Source organism: Temnothorax americanus, unplaced genomic scaffold, assembly GCF_048541705.1.
Source record: "Temnothorax americanus isolate GAGA-0224 unplaced genomic scaffold, ASM4854170v1 Scaffold67, whole genome shotgun sequence".
NCBI lineage: Eukaryota > Metazoa > Arthropoda > Insecta > Hymenoptera > Formicidae > Temnothorax > Temnothorax americanus.
In genome coordinates this window covers 378,309-393,876 of record NW_027509789.1, presented here as the reverse complement: position 1 = coordinate 393,876, position 15,568 = coordinate 378,309, and positions in this window count along the sequence as shown.

Here is a 15,568-nt window from a genome sequence, read left to right as displayed (position 1 = left end):
ATGTAAAAACGCCCGATAACGTTGCAATATTGATGAATTATGGAAATATGAAAATTAATAGGCTGTAAAATAGCATCACGTTGTATCTATAGAGTCAAAGGACATAACAGGATTTACAAGTGATATTTATCTAACAGCAAATCCTTTTAAGAATATATACATATCTTGGACCACAATATGATAGACAATATTGCGATAATATTACGAAAACTATCGAAATTTTATGTATACAATATTTATCGGTATATATATATATATATATATACCAAGCCAAGTCGAGAATGTAAGCTGTAAGCTTACAATCATAAGCTTATACTTTCAAATCATAAACTTATGTTTCCAAAAAAATATACAAATTATATTCAATCAATAAGTTTCTTATTAAATAATAAAATGTCTATATAAATAATGTTATATTGTAATTATACATACACGCATGCTCCAGACGTGATTGTAAAATATAAAATAGACGCAGTGTATATAATCATCTAATTGTAAGTTTTATCTACAAAAATAGAGTTCATGTTTATTATGGGAAAACCAGATTTTTTGCACTTTATACTATACAAAGTATCACTTTATTACTAAAAAAAACATAAAAAGAGACATTATATAATTACATTTTATCTATAAAACTTTATCCCGGAAAAACCCAAAATTCCTACGTACCTTATATTATTTGGAAATATTATTTTATTATATTTCTGAAAAATATTGACAATTGTGCAGATTAAAACAAAAATTATCTTATTGTGTTTTACTAACGTTTAGACACTTCGTACGTGCGACTAAAATTTGGTAACATTATAATATTTATAATTGTTATTGGATCGATTATTCTATTAAGTATTTATTATTATCCTCATTGGTAACTATATACAGTAAAATATTTTTAACTCAATAATCTTACTGCAAATTTCTTTTTGTGAATGTATGACGTATATTTAAAAAAGCACTGAAAGATTCTAATGCGCATCATTTTGACTTTTCTGTTCTTCTTGGAAAAAGTAACGCTAAAATTTACGTTTGCGGTCTTTTGAATTGCGATCAATTAAATTGCTTTTTATTAATTTATATTATTTTCTTTTTCTCATATTCAAATCTAATTACATTTTTGGATTTAATAAACTGAAACAATAATAGATGTAACACAATTACTACAATATGCAATAATAATAATAATAATATCTTATAAAAATTGATTATAGTTTTTGCACCTACAAAGAAGTGTTCGACTTAATTAGTTTCTATATTAAAATGTTAAATATTATATATAAAACTCAGAAATGTTTTCTTCGATATACGATACTCTATCTCCAGGCAATGTAATATAGCAAACTCTTAAGTAGTTACAGTATGATAAGGATAGAAGAAACGAAAATCTCTTATTAGGGAGACGAACTTTTATTATAAGCGAACGAGCGATACAAACTCAGCGCGACACAGAGAGCATCTGCTGGACGGTTAGACGCAAGTCACGCATGACTCCTTTGAGTATATATATAATATATACGATATAGAAGGCCGCAAGTTTTCCTTGAATATCTCAAAAAGTATTGGACAAATATTTGTATTTTTTAAATAAAATTCAGGCCCCGGACCTAAAATCTAATAAAATCGTCCACTGCGGTCTCCTTCAAACTCTTCAACTTTGATCTAAAACATTTTTCCAATAAACCAATATACTTTCTGAGATAATTGGCGGAAATAATTTGCACACGAAATAAAACTTTATTATATATATATATATATATATATATATATATATATATATATATAAACTTTGTTTATATGTATAGTGTGTGATGATGTTCTCTTTTGCGGATATGTATTATCGGTGGAAGCAAATTGAGAACATTTAAATATGGGGTTTATTCTCTTTGGGTGTTACTTTCATTTAAGGGTTCATATTTTTAGGGTTTATATCGTCATTTTTAAGGATTAACCATTAATTGAAGATTAACCATTACTTGAAGGTTATAACTGGTTATAACCATTATCCAAAGAAAAACTCTTAAAGTTGGGTGTAATTTTGGACCGCCAATTGATGGTTAATCTTCAAATGATGGTTTTTATCTTTGGTATATTTTTCTTTGGTGTTTTTTTTAACGGTTAACACCAAAAGTTGAGTGTATTTTTCCATAAGGAATATTATATATAAGATAATTGATCGTCCAAAAAAACACTATTCACTATAATTTCTTTCTGTTACGGTTCTGCTATCAGGTCGTGATAGCATATCGTACACAGATTTTGCCACATTCCTGCTGTTACAAATTTATAATGAGCTATATTCAATTCTTGCCGTGTTTCTTGTGCCGTCATATTCTTGTGCACAATTTCTGCTGAGTTTCTGCCGTCAATAACTCATATGGTAGGTCATGTACGCGTCCTATTTTTTTCTGTTATATATGTTACAGTTAAAACCCGAAATCCGTCAAAACCCGAATTTACTGGTAAATTCTAATTTTAACTAAGCCAGCTTGGCAATTCGCGTTCTAGCTGAAATAATTTAATCAAAACTAGAATTGACCAAGTGCTTTAGTATATTCGCGTTCTAACTGAAAAAATTTAGTTAAAACTAGAATTAACCGATTGCTTTAGTAAATTCGCGGTCTAACGTGTTTCTCTTACAGTCAAAACGCCAAATCCCTTAATCGGCAATGCTATACTTACATGTGTTACGCCCAAACACCGAAATCGCTCAGTGAGCAAAAAAAACATCCACAACGCGATGTGTGCATTTGAGAAACGTCCACAACGCGTTCTGCATAACTTTTGCATGTACTTTAAGTTATAAAGCGAGGTCCACGCTGCCTACCGGCGGAGGTGGTTGCGGGAGGGGGGGCCGAAAGCCCCCCTTGCACCCCCGCACGCGCGTGTATGTGTGTGTGTGTGAGTGACGCGCTTTAAAAGTATTTAACTGTTTAAAGCGTGTCAATAACTTACATAGGTTAGTTGACGCGTTTTAAAGGGATCTTAAAGACGTTTGTATTACCGACCGGGTAAATGTTTAGTATAACGCTCTCCTCTCCAATTTTCTTAAAACTTTGTAAAATTGTTTATTTCTGTGTGTAAAAAACATTCTGAGAAAGAAAATCGTCGCTCAGGTCTCGTTTTTTTTAAATTTAATTTCAAAGTTTTGATGTCGGTAAGGTAGGAAAATGATAATTTACGTTTGGGCATACGCACGTGTGTGTGTGCCCTGCTTTAATAAAAATCAGAACTTAACGCGCGTGTGTGTGTGTGTGTGTGTGTTTTTGTGTGTGTGTGTGTGTGTGTGTGTGTGTGTGTGTGTGTGTGTGTGTGTGTGTGTGTGTGTGTGTGTGTGTGTGTGTGTGTGTGTGTGTGTGTGTGTGTGTGTGTGTGTGTGTGTGTGTGTGGAACCCTTCAAGTCGTGACACAGTTGCTGTTGCTACCCATGACGAAATGAAGTTGTGCAGTATTTTAAAAACGTAAATTATCATTTTCCTATTTTACCAACATCAAAACTTAGAAATTAAATTTAAAAAAAACGAGACCTGAGCGACAATTTTCCTTCTCAAAATGTATTTTACACACAGAAATAAACAATTTTACAAAGTTTTAAGAAAATCGGAAGGGAGAGCGTTATACTAAACATTTACCACCGACCAAATTCTATATCTGTCCTTGTATAGACAATGATGAAAGACAAGGATAGACACATGGTTATAGGTTATAGGTTATAATTTCTTCGAAGCTCTCCTTTTTATTCCAGGCTTTCAATCTCAATTTCAGAGGTACGTTATTGTTTGTGCACGTTGTGCACTTCTGAAGGGTGGGAACATTTCATTTCGTACATATTATACTTATAGAATTAAAGTACGTACAAAAATCTTGGGTAGAAAATGCGATTTTATATCAAAAACACCAAAAAATTAAAAATATTACTTATTTGGGCACATACGCAGCTGTCACCTGACGACAATATTTGCTTAAAGCAAAAATTCTGCAGTTTATACATACATAATTTTTATCATCTGCCCTTGGGAAAACATGTATAGGAATAATATCGTGCAAGTAGAAGTAAGATTCAATGCGTACAAAAAAAGATCCATCAAAAAATTATTTTAGTAATGCAAATACGGATGCAAATGACAAGAAGAGCAGCAACAGTAGTTGCCAGATCTTGCGAGAAATGGCGAGCAATCGAAAAAAGGACAGATGTCATTTCGTTAGACAAAGACAGATAAGTATTAGGGAAAACAAAATTAGAAAGGTTTACATTATCACAGATTAATAATCTGTGACATTATCGACATCGAGGAAATTCGCCAGTCACTGCAAGATCCCCTTAAGGTAGGCGTCTCGCTACGTGCTAGTCATGTGACTGTTTGTAGGTTTTCACGTTCAGAAATATATTTTGGTGTAAATTATAATTATGGTGTAAAATTTCATACGTGACAAAGTATGTTATTTTTTCCAAATTATGTGATTTTTCTCATTTGACTCCGTTTTGATCAGCTCAGCTGATCATGCGAGTCGTCGAGAAAGGTTACTAAGTGAGAAAAATACTTTTCGATTGAATGTTGACAATTACTGAGAAAAGGTTTCAAAACGCATGACAGGGGTGTCAATCACTATCCAATTCGGCTAAGAAAGACGAGCCCCATAACCTGCAACTACAGTGATTAGCCAGGCGCCGTTGCCAAGTCTTCCCAACCTCACTTCGACCAAAAAATGTCTGCTCGATTACCGCATTTTCACTAAAATAAACTAAAAAATTAGCAGCGAAATCTTCGGTAAACTATATATTTTATGGTTGCATCGGATTCTTCGAAATCTAATGTACAAAAAGCAGTTTTTTCTCACTTCATCTAATCGAAAAATGCGAAAATATGTGATTGAAACCGTGATAGAGCCTTCTTTTTCTGGCCGTCTGTATGAAGTAATTCAAGTAATGCAAAAGTTGTGATTTTTGAGATCGATTTTCTAGAGTAAATAGTCGGTAAGGAGCCACAGAAAAAATCGACTGCAAAGCTGATCATATAATTTGATATAAAATCCAAAATCGAAAACTTTATATCTAATACATGCCCTGACGAGACGACTACCTTAAGATCTATAGTTGCAGTCTAGGTGCAGTACGTCGTATTTTTAATATATCGTGATTCGAGTAAGGGGGATGTAGAATTGCGCATTAATAATATTCTAGAAATACGACGTGGTGCGCAAACGTTTGCAAAAAGTATTCTTTTGCAATTGCGTAAGTCAGTTCATACAGATTAGGTTTCGCCTACTTTATCCTTATAGTAAACATTGGTATGTGCCTGAACCCCACGTGTAGCTCCATCGATCGATTACAACTCTTTCTTCGCAGCGGGCATGACCCCATTCGGTGTACTTCTTATGACGTATTCCGTCGGAAGCTTCCACGCCTTTTTTTCTTAAGACGCCGGAATAAGTAGTCGCGAATACGGCACGTGTAAGAGATACCGAGTACATACATTGCAGGTATTTCACGAAATTCATAACGGATTGAAACGGATTGGACGTTAATTGTCACAATAAAAGTTGATTAGAAAATTTTCTTATCTTGTTTATATCTTGTAGATCCAATTGATTTCTTTTAAAACATTGTTAGAGAAAATTAAATTATTATAAACTAAATTTATTTATTAAAAATTATTTTTGAAACATTTTTGTATAAAAAAAAGAGCATGAAGTATTTTAAATAAAGATTTATAGATTTAAGGAAATCTTCTGCAGTCCTTTTAAGAATTATTTTATGATTCTTTTATTCGAAAAAATATACAAACAATTAGAATCAAAAGCCATGCGATCCAAGCTTAGGTCTTTGAAAGCCTTATATTAGTTTCTGTATACATATATGTCTATATATATATATATATATATATATATATATATATATATATATATATACATATAATTTTTCCAACGAACTGCGCGCCGATTATTATAAGACCTAAGCTTGGATCGCATGGCTTTTGATTCTAATTGTTTGTATATTGCTACGATCCTATTTCTCGAAAAAATATATAATAAAATTATTGCAAAAATTTTTCTATAATAATTATTCAATTATTATAGCAAAGGAAGACAAGAATACAAAAAGGAAACAACTGACCAAAAATACGACTACAGACATATTAGATATGGAAAATTATTATTATTACCATCATAGTTGCAACAGTTTAGATTAATTTTAATTCTTCTTTTTTATGTATAATAATCATCATTTTAAGTAGTGCATTTAGTCATTATCCTTGGAGCTGCGTTTCATACAAGTGAGGACAAGCGCTTCGGAATCCCAAACCTTGTGGCATTCCAGATGGTCTACCAGATCGGCTGGATTCGACTGGCTTTAACTGGATCGTGGCTGTTGGATCTCGAGATGTCCGGGCTTGTTCGCGCCTATGCCAGTTGCGCATATTCAAGAAATAATTGTATTTGCAGAAAACAGAGGCGGAGAGACGTGACGGGGTTTTTGTCGAAGAAGTGATGGTTTTGTTTTCAGAACAAAGTAAGTTTTGCGGGTAGAAAAACGGATCGAAAATCGAAATACAAAACAATTGTTTGACTACTGACTAGCTGTCTATTGTGTCGATTAATAAACTACTTTTGCAAAATATTATCGTTTGTTACCGGCAAATTTAAAACGAAAGAATTGCGAATGGTCTTAGTACTTATTTTCTTTGAGAAAATAGTTGAATCTTTTTATTTTGTACATTCTTTTCAAGTCACTGAAGTCACTATTTAATATTATTATTGCAATAAAACAAATACAACAACGTTTCATAAAACAAAAAAGAGTTTACAATTTGATAATGATAAAGTTTTAAACCTGATAAAATCGATAATACAAATATAATCTTTAAGTGATCCAAGAATACATTTGGATATAATCTTGGATTTTCGGATAATTAAGTATAATGTGATTTTAATTAGGATTATTTCCCATATGAGACATTGAAATCATACTGTGTTAGATTCTTATATCTTAGATATAAGAATCTAACGCAATCTTCCGAGCAGAGAGGGTGTATCCAATATAATCAGCTTTGTCCAGTGTTTCAGACAATTCTCCTTAAAAAAGATTTAAAAAATAATACATAAAAAAAGTATTTTTGAACTTGTGTGCACAAGTCTACGTATAAAAGTCTACAAAAATAAATATAATTTAAAAAAAATGCTTTCGAAGTAGGAACTATTTAAGGACAGATATATGACGACAGACCACGACGACGGATACTCATTGTCTTCGTGAAGACATCAATTACAGGCAGAAGTTCGTGGAATCGATCGCAATATCCATCCACCACGATTGAGAGCTAAGCAGGGGCGGAATGCCATGGCACTTGGCCTCATTGAAAAGATTATTCCCTTTGCTATTTAATCGCAGATGTGCCATCGATTTTCCACACGAGCTTATGCCTCGAGCGCGTGTATACTTGAAGCTTGAAGCTATCTTATAGCCACCTACGGATTTCCTACGGGATTATAATAATTTAAGTATCTCGCACGTGTTCGAAACCGACGATGACAAACAGTATGTGAATCTAATTTTCGTTCAATTATGTGCAGAATTCAGGTGAATAATATCTAGACAGATTGCATAATTGCAGCTGCGGTTTATTTGAAAGCTCCTGAGTTTTCTGTATCGTCATCATGCAAAATCAGTTATGTAATAATAATCACTGTGCACATCATAATCTGCGCAAAAGATCTCGTGTGTTGTAGATTTCTTCTACACAAATCCAGCCAAGTAGAATTTTAATTATTGGTACGCGATTTTGTAAGTTTAACAAATTAAGTTGCTCGCAGACCTCGATCTTATCTCGAAATCCATGAAACGGTTCATTGATGAACAGACTCGGCGGGCTTTCGAAGTAAAGGCTGATATTTGCGGTAAATAAATAGACGGACGTTGAAAGCCCGTAGCGCACGCGCGCGTGGCCAAGTTTGACAGGATGTCGGCGTCGGTACACTCGAGTGTACACCCGGGCAATCCGCCAGTATCATACTAGCCATGATAATGAAGTAACATGTTGAAATTGACAAAGAGTCCTATATTGACGTCATAAAAATTAGACGATTGACATACATTCTGATTTGTCAGATCAAACAATGCCTTTGCCATATCTCTGCGAATAAATCCGTCTTTTTATAAATCAGAAAAAAACGAATTATAATCTTCGCCTCTTTCTTTGTGTAGAAAATCCACAAATAAACCTTCCAGTATTCTTATCATTTATATTATTAGTCATCAAATATTGACTGAGATAGGATATATGAGTAAACTAGGGAACAAAAGTTGTGTACAAAAATATGTCTTTCTTTAAAGAATTCCTTGTGTATTCTTACGTCGAGACGATATATATTTGCAAAGTTACTTAAAAAATGCAGCAAGCGAGCTACTGTCAATAGATGTTAATAGGAGCCATTATCTTGACGTGGCGTACACGTTTTAGTTAACAAGTTGTAACCTCGAGAAACGCATAAAGTTCAAAGAAATACCAACCGACGCCGTTTGAAGACATTCATACAGGTCGCGCTTGTATGGTCGATGATTAGCATTTAATGAGAGTGAACGAAAAATGTATAGTCTCATTCATTCAATTATCAGTACAATTTATTGCGTTAAACAACGGATTATTAATGAATATAGTTGAATCAGATATACATCAGCGCCAAAACAATCATTATTTAATCAAAATTGATTAATTTTTTTTATATAAATGTGATATAGATTTTAAATTTTATTTTATAATTATTGCGTGTATGTTTTCGTAAGTCAGCATATTGCAAAATAGTTTGATACGTGAGATATCTTTTAATATTGAAGACTTTTCGACTAATGACTTCAAAGCGCAGGAAGCTTAAAAGATTAATATTAGAAGTCATTTTTCTATATTACTGCAAATAAAAAATGCATTTAAGATTGTGTCACTAAATTAAGATATTATTAAATTAATCTAACTCCACTTCGATATAACCCTAATGAATAAATTTCATATACTTTCTCAGAAATTTTGTAAGAATTGAGACTTACGAAAAATCCTGAAAAAATATATGAAATTTCTCAGATATGCTTTCAGAAATAATTGGATGAGAATTTTTGAAATATTTCAGTATCCATATATATATGAAAATTTCTGATAAATTGCCCAGATTTTCTCATATTTATTCAGATTTCTTACAAATATGTGTTGACAAAAAAAATCTGAAATATTTTATTGTTATTTTGGCTGACTTTTCTGAAAAACCAATTCGTATAAAACATTCGAAGAATTCTGAGCATTCTGAGAAAGTCTGAAAATTTGTATAAAAATTATGATTAAAATATGAAAAATTCCGAGACATTTTTCCACCAGGGAACAGAGCTGAAGGTGTTAAGTTAGATACCGAGAATGTATTCTGTCGAGCAAAGAATGAAATTGCGTGTATATTCTTATTTTTTAACGTATACCTATTCCAAATAGCATTGCAGAAGATGCCTTACTAGTTTTGGTACAATATGTTTTATCTAGCAACGTTGTATGGACATAAGTACTTATCATCAGTGTACACACATGAGAAGCGTCACCATCTGGCAGGCCGTGAAGGAAGGAACTGACCTAATGAAATCCGCCTGCTTTATTTAGAATCCCCTCGAAAACGCATAAAATGTGTACCGTATATCTCGGCGGCCATGTGTACGCCGCGAAACGGACGTAAACTTGAAGAGGCTTGCGATCGTTTATTCGCATTTCCTGTCCTAATTGGAATCGGGTCGGATAGTATACTTCTCTTGTTTCCAAATTGTTGATAAAAGTTAGTTTGCGATATCCACGATAAATACATAATTCATAACTCACGATTTTCGTATGAATTGGTAGGTATGCATAATATAGAAAAAAATTTGCTTTTTTTAAGTAAGTTGTCCCAGCAGCAAAAATAATTTATCTATATAAAAACGATTATTTTCATCCACAAAATTGTGCTTTTTTAAAATAAAAATTTTATTTAGATTTTTTTAACTCTATATAAATCATCGATTACGAGTTATTGCATAATATTGTAATAAAAAAGTATTGACTTTTATATTTAGCAAATGTATTTTATGTAATTTTATAGGAGTTAATTCAGCAAAATTTTAATTTTTTGATACATAGCATTATTTTTAATGTTTCGTGTTGCAGCACAAGGACTAATTTTTATGAAAAATGCAATCTTAAAATTGCATTTGTTACTGTATTACAATTACATTATCACACGAGAACAATCTTTAACACATATAAAAGTCAAATGAAAATTTCAGGGAAACGACGTAATGTGTTATGAGTTAATTGTTACACATGTGACATAATGTTAAAGCGCATGAGCTATTCGTGTTATAGCAAGATTCTATGCAACGTTAACATACAAAAGAAGTAACGATGCAAAAGATAAGAATTCATTAAATTATCAACTTCCTTTGAATCATGATATGTAGATAATTTTTTCTCGTTGTGATTTTGTTCTATTGTTTCATTCCACGCAATATCGTGATTTATTTTTTATTATTTGTGCAATAAATATATTATAATAATTTACTAATGTAAAGTCTTATATCCGTTTCTACTAATGCAGATTAAATTTGATCTTGGTTTAATTTACCTTTTATCTGTCTCTAATTTTAAGAACTAGAAAAAGATAAAAAGTAAGTTAAATCGCGATTAAAATAAATCTACATTGGTAGAAATGGATATTATTGGCTGCAAAATTTTTTAATTGTTTTAGAAAATAAATATTTTCTTCAATTGCGCCTTTACCTGTTCTCTCTCGCATTCAGTTTACGGCGAACCGATTTAATAATCATTACGGTAATTGCAAATAGGCAATTTCGAAGGCGACGCAATTACGCAATTACGGTATGTAGTGCATGAGAGACGTGATCGATAAATGTAGGACTTCATTCGATCATATACCTTTTTGACATGTATATCAAGCTCATTCTGACATGCATATTCCAAATTGAATAATAAAATAAAATAGCTTATAACTGTTAATTTTAATTATTTTGGATTTTGCGCAATAAACAAAATATAGGTATCTACTTGTGTTTCTTTAATTTTTCGGCTTTAAACACAATCGCAAAAAAAGTGAATATATTAATTCTAAAATCTTTCTAAAACAAGTACTGGTACCCTTTAGTTTAAGTGTATATAATTAACAATGTTGTTTTATTATATGTATAGGTAACAAATCTTTTAATAAATCGATATTCAAGATATTTTATTACACTTCCAACTGTTCTCTGTCTCAATGTCAACTACAAAGAAATAAAAACAGCTTTTTCTCATAATTTTAGCTAAGGAGCTCTGCAATCTGCTGTAAAATGTTTTCTCATATAAATCATGATTGTCACGCGATAAAATAAAGTAATCAAAAAATCATTGAGCGACGTATGCATGTGATTTCGCAACTTGGTCGTTAATTTGGATTTCCGCGCAAGTCTGGTGCCACGCGAGCTATAACTAGCCTTCCTGGTAGATTACGTGCTCACACAGAACACTTATACTGTTGATTTTTACACTTTCACACGCGGCACTTTGCACGGTTCTTCCCCCGCAATAAGGATTTGCGACCGATTATATGACGGTTAAAAGACCTAAAAAGTTATAAAAAGTTGTAAATTTCTTATAGTTTAATCTAATATTTTGTGCAATAATTGTGTTTAATTCACAAAATCAACTGAAAATTTTAAAATAATTCAAATATTGAATTTTAAATTAGTTTTGTCGGTACTATAGATCACGTTGAAATTTTTAGTTATAACCAATTGATATAAATCAGTTAATTATAAGTAAAGAACAGTAATGTTTCCTTTCTCTTCTCTTTTGGCATCTCTACATTTTTGGCGAGAAGGATTTCGACGGATAGATGACTCAGTCGCATAATTTTTTATTTATATATATCAAGTCCTAATATATTCTCGCATATATTTGCTTATGATATATATATCTAAAATAAATCTGAGAAGCAGCATTACGTACAAATAGCTTCAGAAAATATGGCATATGTATATAACAAGGTTCCCGAGTGACAAAATTTCATCGAATGGTCGGGGTGATGAACCATTCTGCGATGAATCATCGTGGTATCTTTTGCCAAACATAAACTGGATTCCACGCGATCACACAACAGTCATGCCAGTTTTGGAGCAGTTGATTTTTGCAGCGGCGCACGGTATAGTGAATCACATATGCCTTTGAGATGATATATTACTTCGATTTATTCGCCACCAAAATTTGTATCGTGCCAGTTATGCGCGGAATTTCAAGTATTGCCAGTTTGTCAAACTTCCTGTTCTTTTTCGACGAAGTCGACCCCTAGTAACTCAACCCCTTGCACGTGCAACAATTTCAAAGCCACATTATTTAAATATGCGATTCTTTAAAATTCGCATTAAAATTTTTTTTTTTAATATTTTAAAATATTCCAGATATTTTTGAAAAAATTGATTCTTATTTCTAATTTTAAATATTTATGTACTTTTCGTTTAACAAAAAGATAATAAATTATTAAAAAATTTCTATTTTCAGAAAAGCTATTTTAATCAATATATATTAATTTAAATTATTTTAAATAATAATTAAAAATGATATTTTTTTTAACAGATATCGATATTATTAATATTAAAAATTTATAAAGTAAAATGTAATCATATGCAAACAATACCCTCTTTGATATTAAATTTCCATATAATAGAGAACCTTCATGTTTTTAAAATGTTATATATATTATTTTTATATTATTTTATTTATTATTAAATATAAGAGTTTGATAAATTTTGTTTATTAAGATTGTTGTAATAATTTTCTTGTAATAGATCTAGCATATTATATATTTTTTAACGAGTATTTCAACAAGTTTTGTGTTAAATTCATAAGTTTTAACTCGTTTCGTTGAAATTGTAAACGAAAATTATTCATTGCTACACTGTACTTCGAGTATAGTATAAAAATAAAATGCACATATGCAACGTGTGCGCAAATGCGCTCTGAATAATATCTGATACTCCCACAAAACGCGGAAGTTATGTATAATGCAACTGCGACACCAGGATCAATTATATGCAATTAAAGTGTATGAGAAATAATATAACGATTTTCTACTGACTGTTACATTATTCTCCATAAAGATTGATATCTAGAATATAAATAAGATTAAGCTTAGCCGAGCTAAGATAAAAGAATTTACCAGCTATCCGCGTATAATTGACGTAGTTTTAACTAGTAACATACTTGCCTATATCAGTTTAATCCGGTAAAGTATTTGAGCACGCGTTATAGTACCTGACGCAAGACGGATATATAGCATACATGATAACCAAACGACAAACAGAGAACATGAATAACGTGTCGAAATTCCGCTGATGTAATTATATCAACGTCAAATGTATGAACGCGGAAACATTAAGCCTGGCTATTCTTCTTTTTGGCTTGAGTTTACATCAAATTGACATATGTCAAGTTCGAAGAGATGATTTCATTAGGCAATTAAAACGCCAGAGAATAATGCTCCATATAGCTAGCTAAGTCATCATAATTAAATCGTAAAAAGTAGCAAATTGCGAGATTTAAAATTTTTGTTAAAATTTTGTTCAAGCACTCATTTTTGCATTCTAATATCGTTTTCAGAAAAATGCGATATTTTCGAATTCATAAAAAAGGATAAGTAAGCGAATAAGGAGGATGAGGATTTTTATTTTAACCTTATTTTTTCGGCAAATTTGCACTTTTGTAGAAACAGTGATTATTGACAGATAATATAATTATAATATTCTCTCTCTTTTGATTACACAGGCACACAAAAAAAATGTGCGGAGCTAAAAAAGCAATCTATATAGCATTGTAGTATTGGTCGAGCATAGTCGAAATCCAAATTTTTGGAATTTTCTGCTTACCATTTTTTTTTTTATTTGACCTTAAATTTTGGGTTTAGGTTGAATTCTTCCAAGTTGGCTACTAAACATTTGAAATCGTTTTTTTGAGCTGTAAAGTGGATTTTGTTATAGCTTTTATGTTGAAAAAGATTTTCCCGAGTTTCGGTCGCGAAAAAAACTTTTTTCGCGAAAGTTATTAACAATAAAAGTATAATGTTCGAAAGATAATCTACTTCCAAATTAGTGTTTCGAGAGGAAAATAACTATTCTTTTGAAAAGACTGACGCAAAACATGGTCTAAGTGCTCGCGCGTCACACTGAAAAATTTATGTGAGGTGTGATGATAGGAATTATATAGTATTTCTTTTAGCATTCCTCTCCAGGAAAAATGTAGAACGACGTGCAGTAAAAAAATATTTTTAGGTAGAAAAATTTTAATTTGTTTATAAACAATTAATATTTTTATAAACAAATTTAATGTTTGTATATCCAAAAGCATATTTCTAGAATGTACGTTTATAAATAAAAAAATTGACGTCAGAATTGTTAAAATCCGTTTAGCCGTTTACGAGAAAAATGTTGATCGTGTTGTAACATTATACTTTTATTGTTAATAACTTTTGCAAAAAAATTTTTTTTTGCGACCGAAACTCGGGAAAATCTTTTTTAACATAAAAGCTATAACAAAATCCACTTTACAGCTCAAAAAAACGATTTCAGATGTTTAGTAGCCAACTTGGAAGAATTCAACCTAAACCCAAAATCCAAGGTCAAATAAAAAAAAAACTGGTAAGCAGTAAATTCCAAAAATTTGGATTTCGACTATGCTCGACCAATACTACGATGCTATATAAGTCGCTTTTTTGACTCCGCACATTTTTTGTGTGTGCCTGTGTTATTAAATAAAATTTTCTGCCATTGTCGATGAATGATGATAGAATATATGATGAATCTAATTCTCTGCCAGAGTTGTCCGAATATATGATGTCTCTCGGTCTCGATCCATCATAATGAAACTTTAGATTTAATTATAAATAACAAATAATAACATCCTGATTTCTTTATCTAACAAGCTCATATCATTTTCTATGACAACTTGAGATTTAATATATGTATATATTACATATATACATATATATAAAAGCTATATAATTCAATATACATGTGTATCGTCTACTTGTACAAATTATACAACATGTATTAGAATACAATTTTATTTATACACTTTTTAATAATATAATTTTTGATAATTCTATTGCAATAAACAAGGATTAATTAAAACTGTTACTAAATAATTCTGCGAAAATTCAATAAATGTAAAAGATGTTACTGCATGCATTTTTCCGTTTCTTTACTAGTTTCTATTTCTATAATTGACTAGTGACTCAGATGGTATGCGTCGTGCGAGTTTAACTTTGAAATTATAACGTACTTTTCCTGATAAACAAAATTTGCACATACAGTTACAATTGTCATCGTCACACACACACACAATTATTTCTATAAAAAAATTTTTAAACTAGCCTTTTTTTGTACATCAAAACTCTTAAATTATAAATATTGCATTGTGTGTGCGTTTATATAATTAAATTTTTACTTTTTAAATAATTAAAACAAAAAAATTTATTTTAATATTATATATATACATATTATATATATATATATATTTCTTGCTAT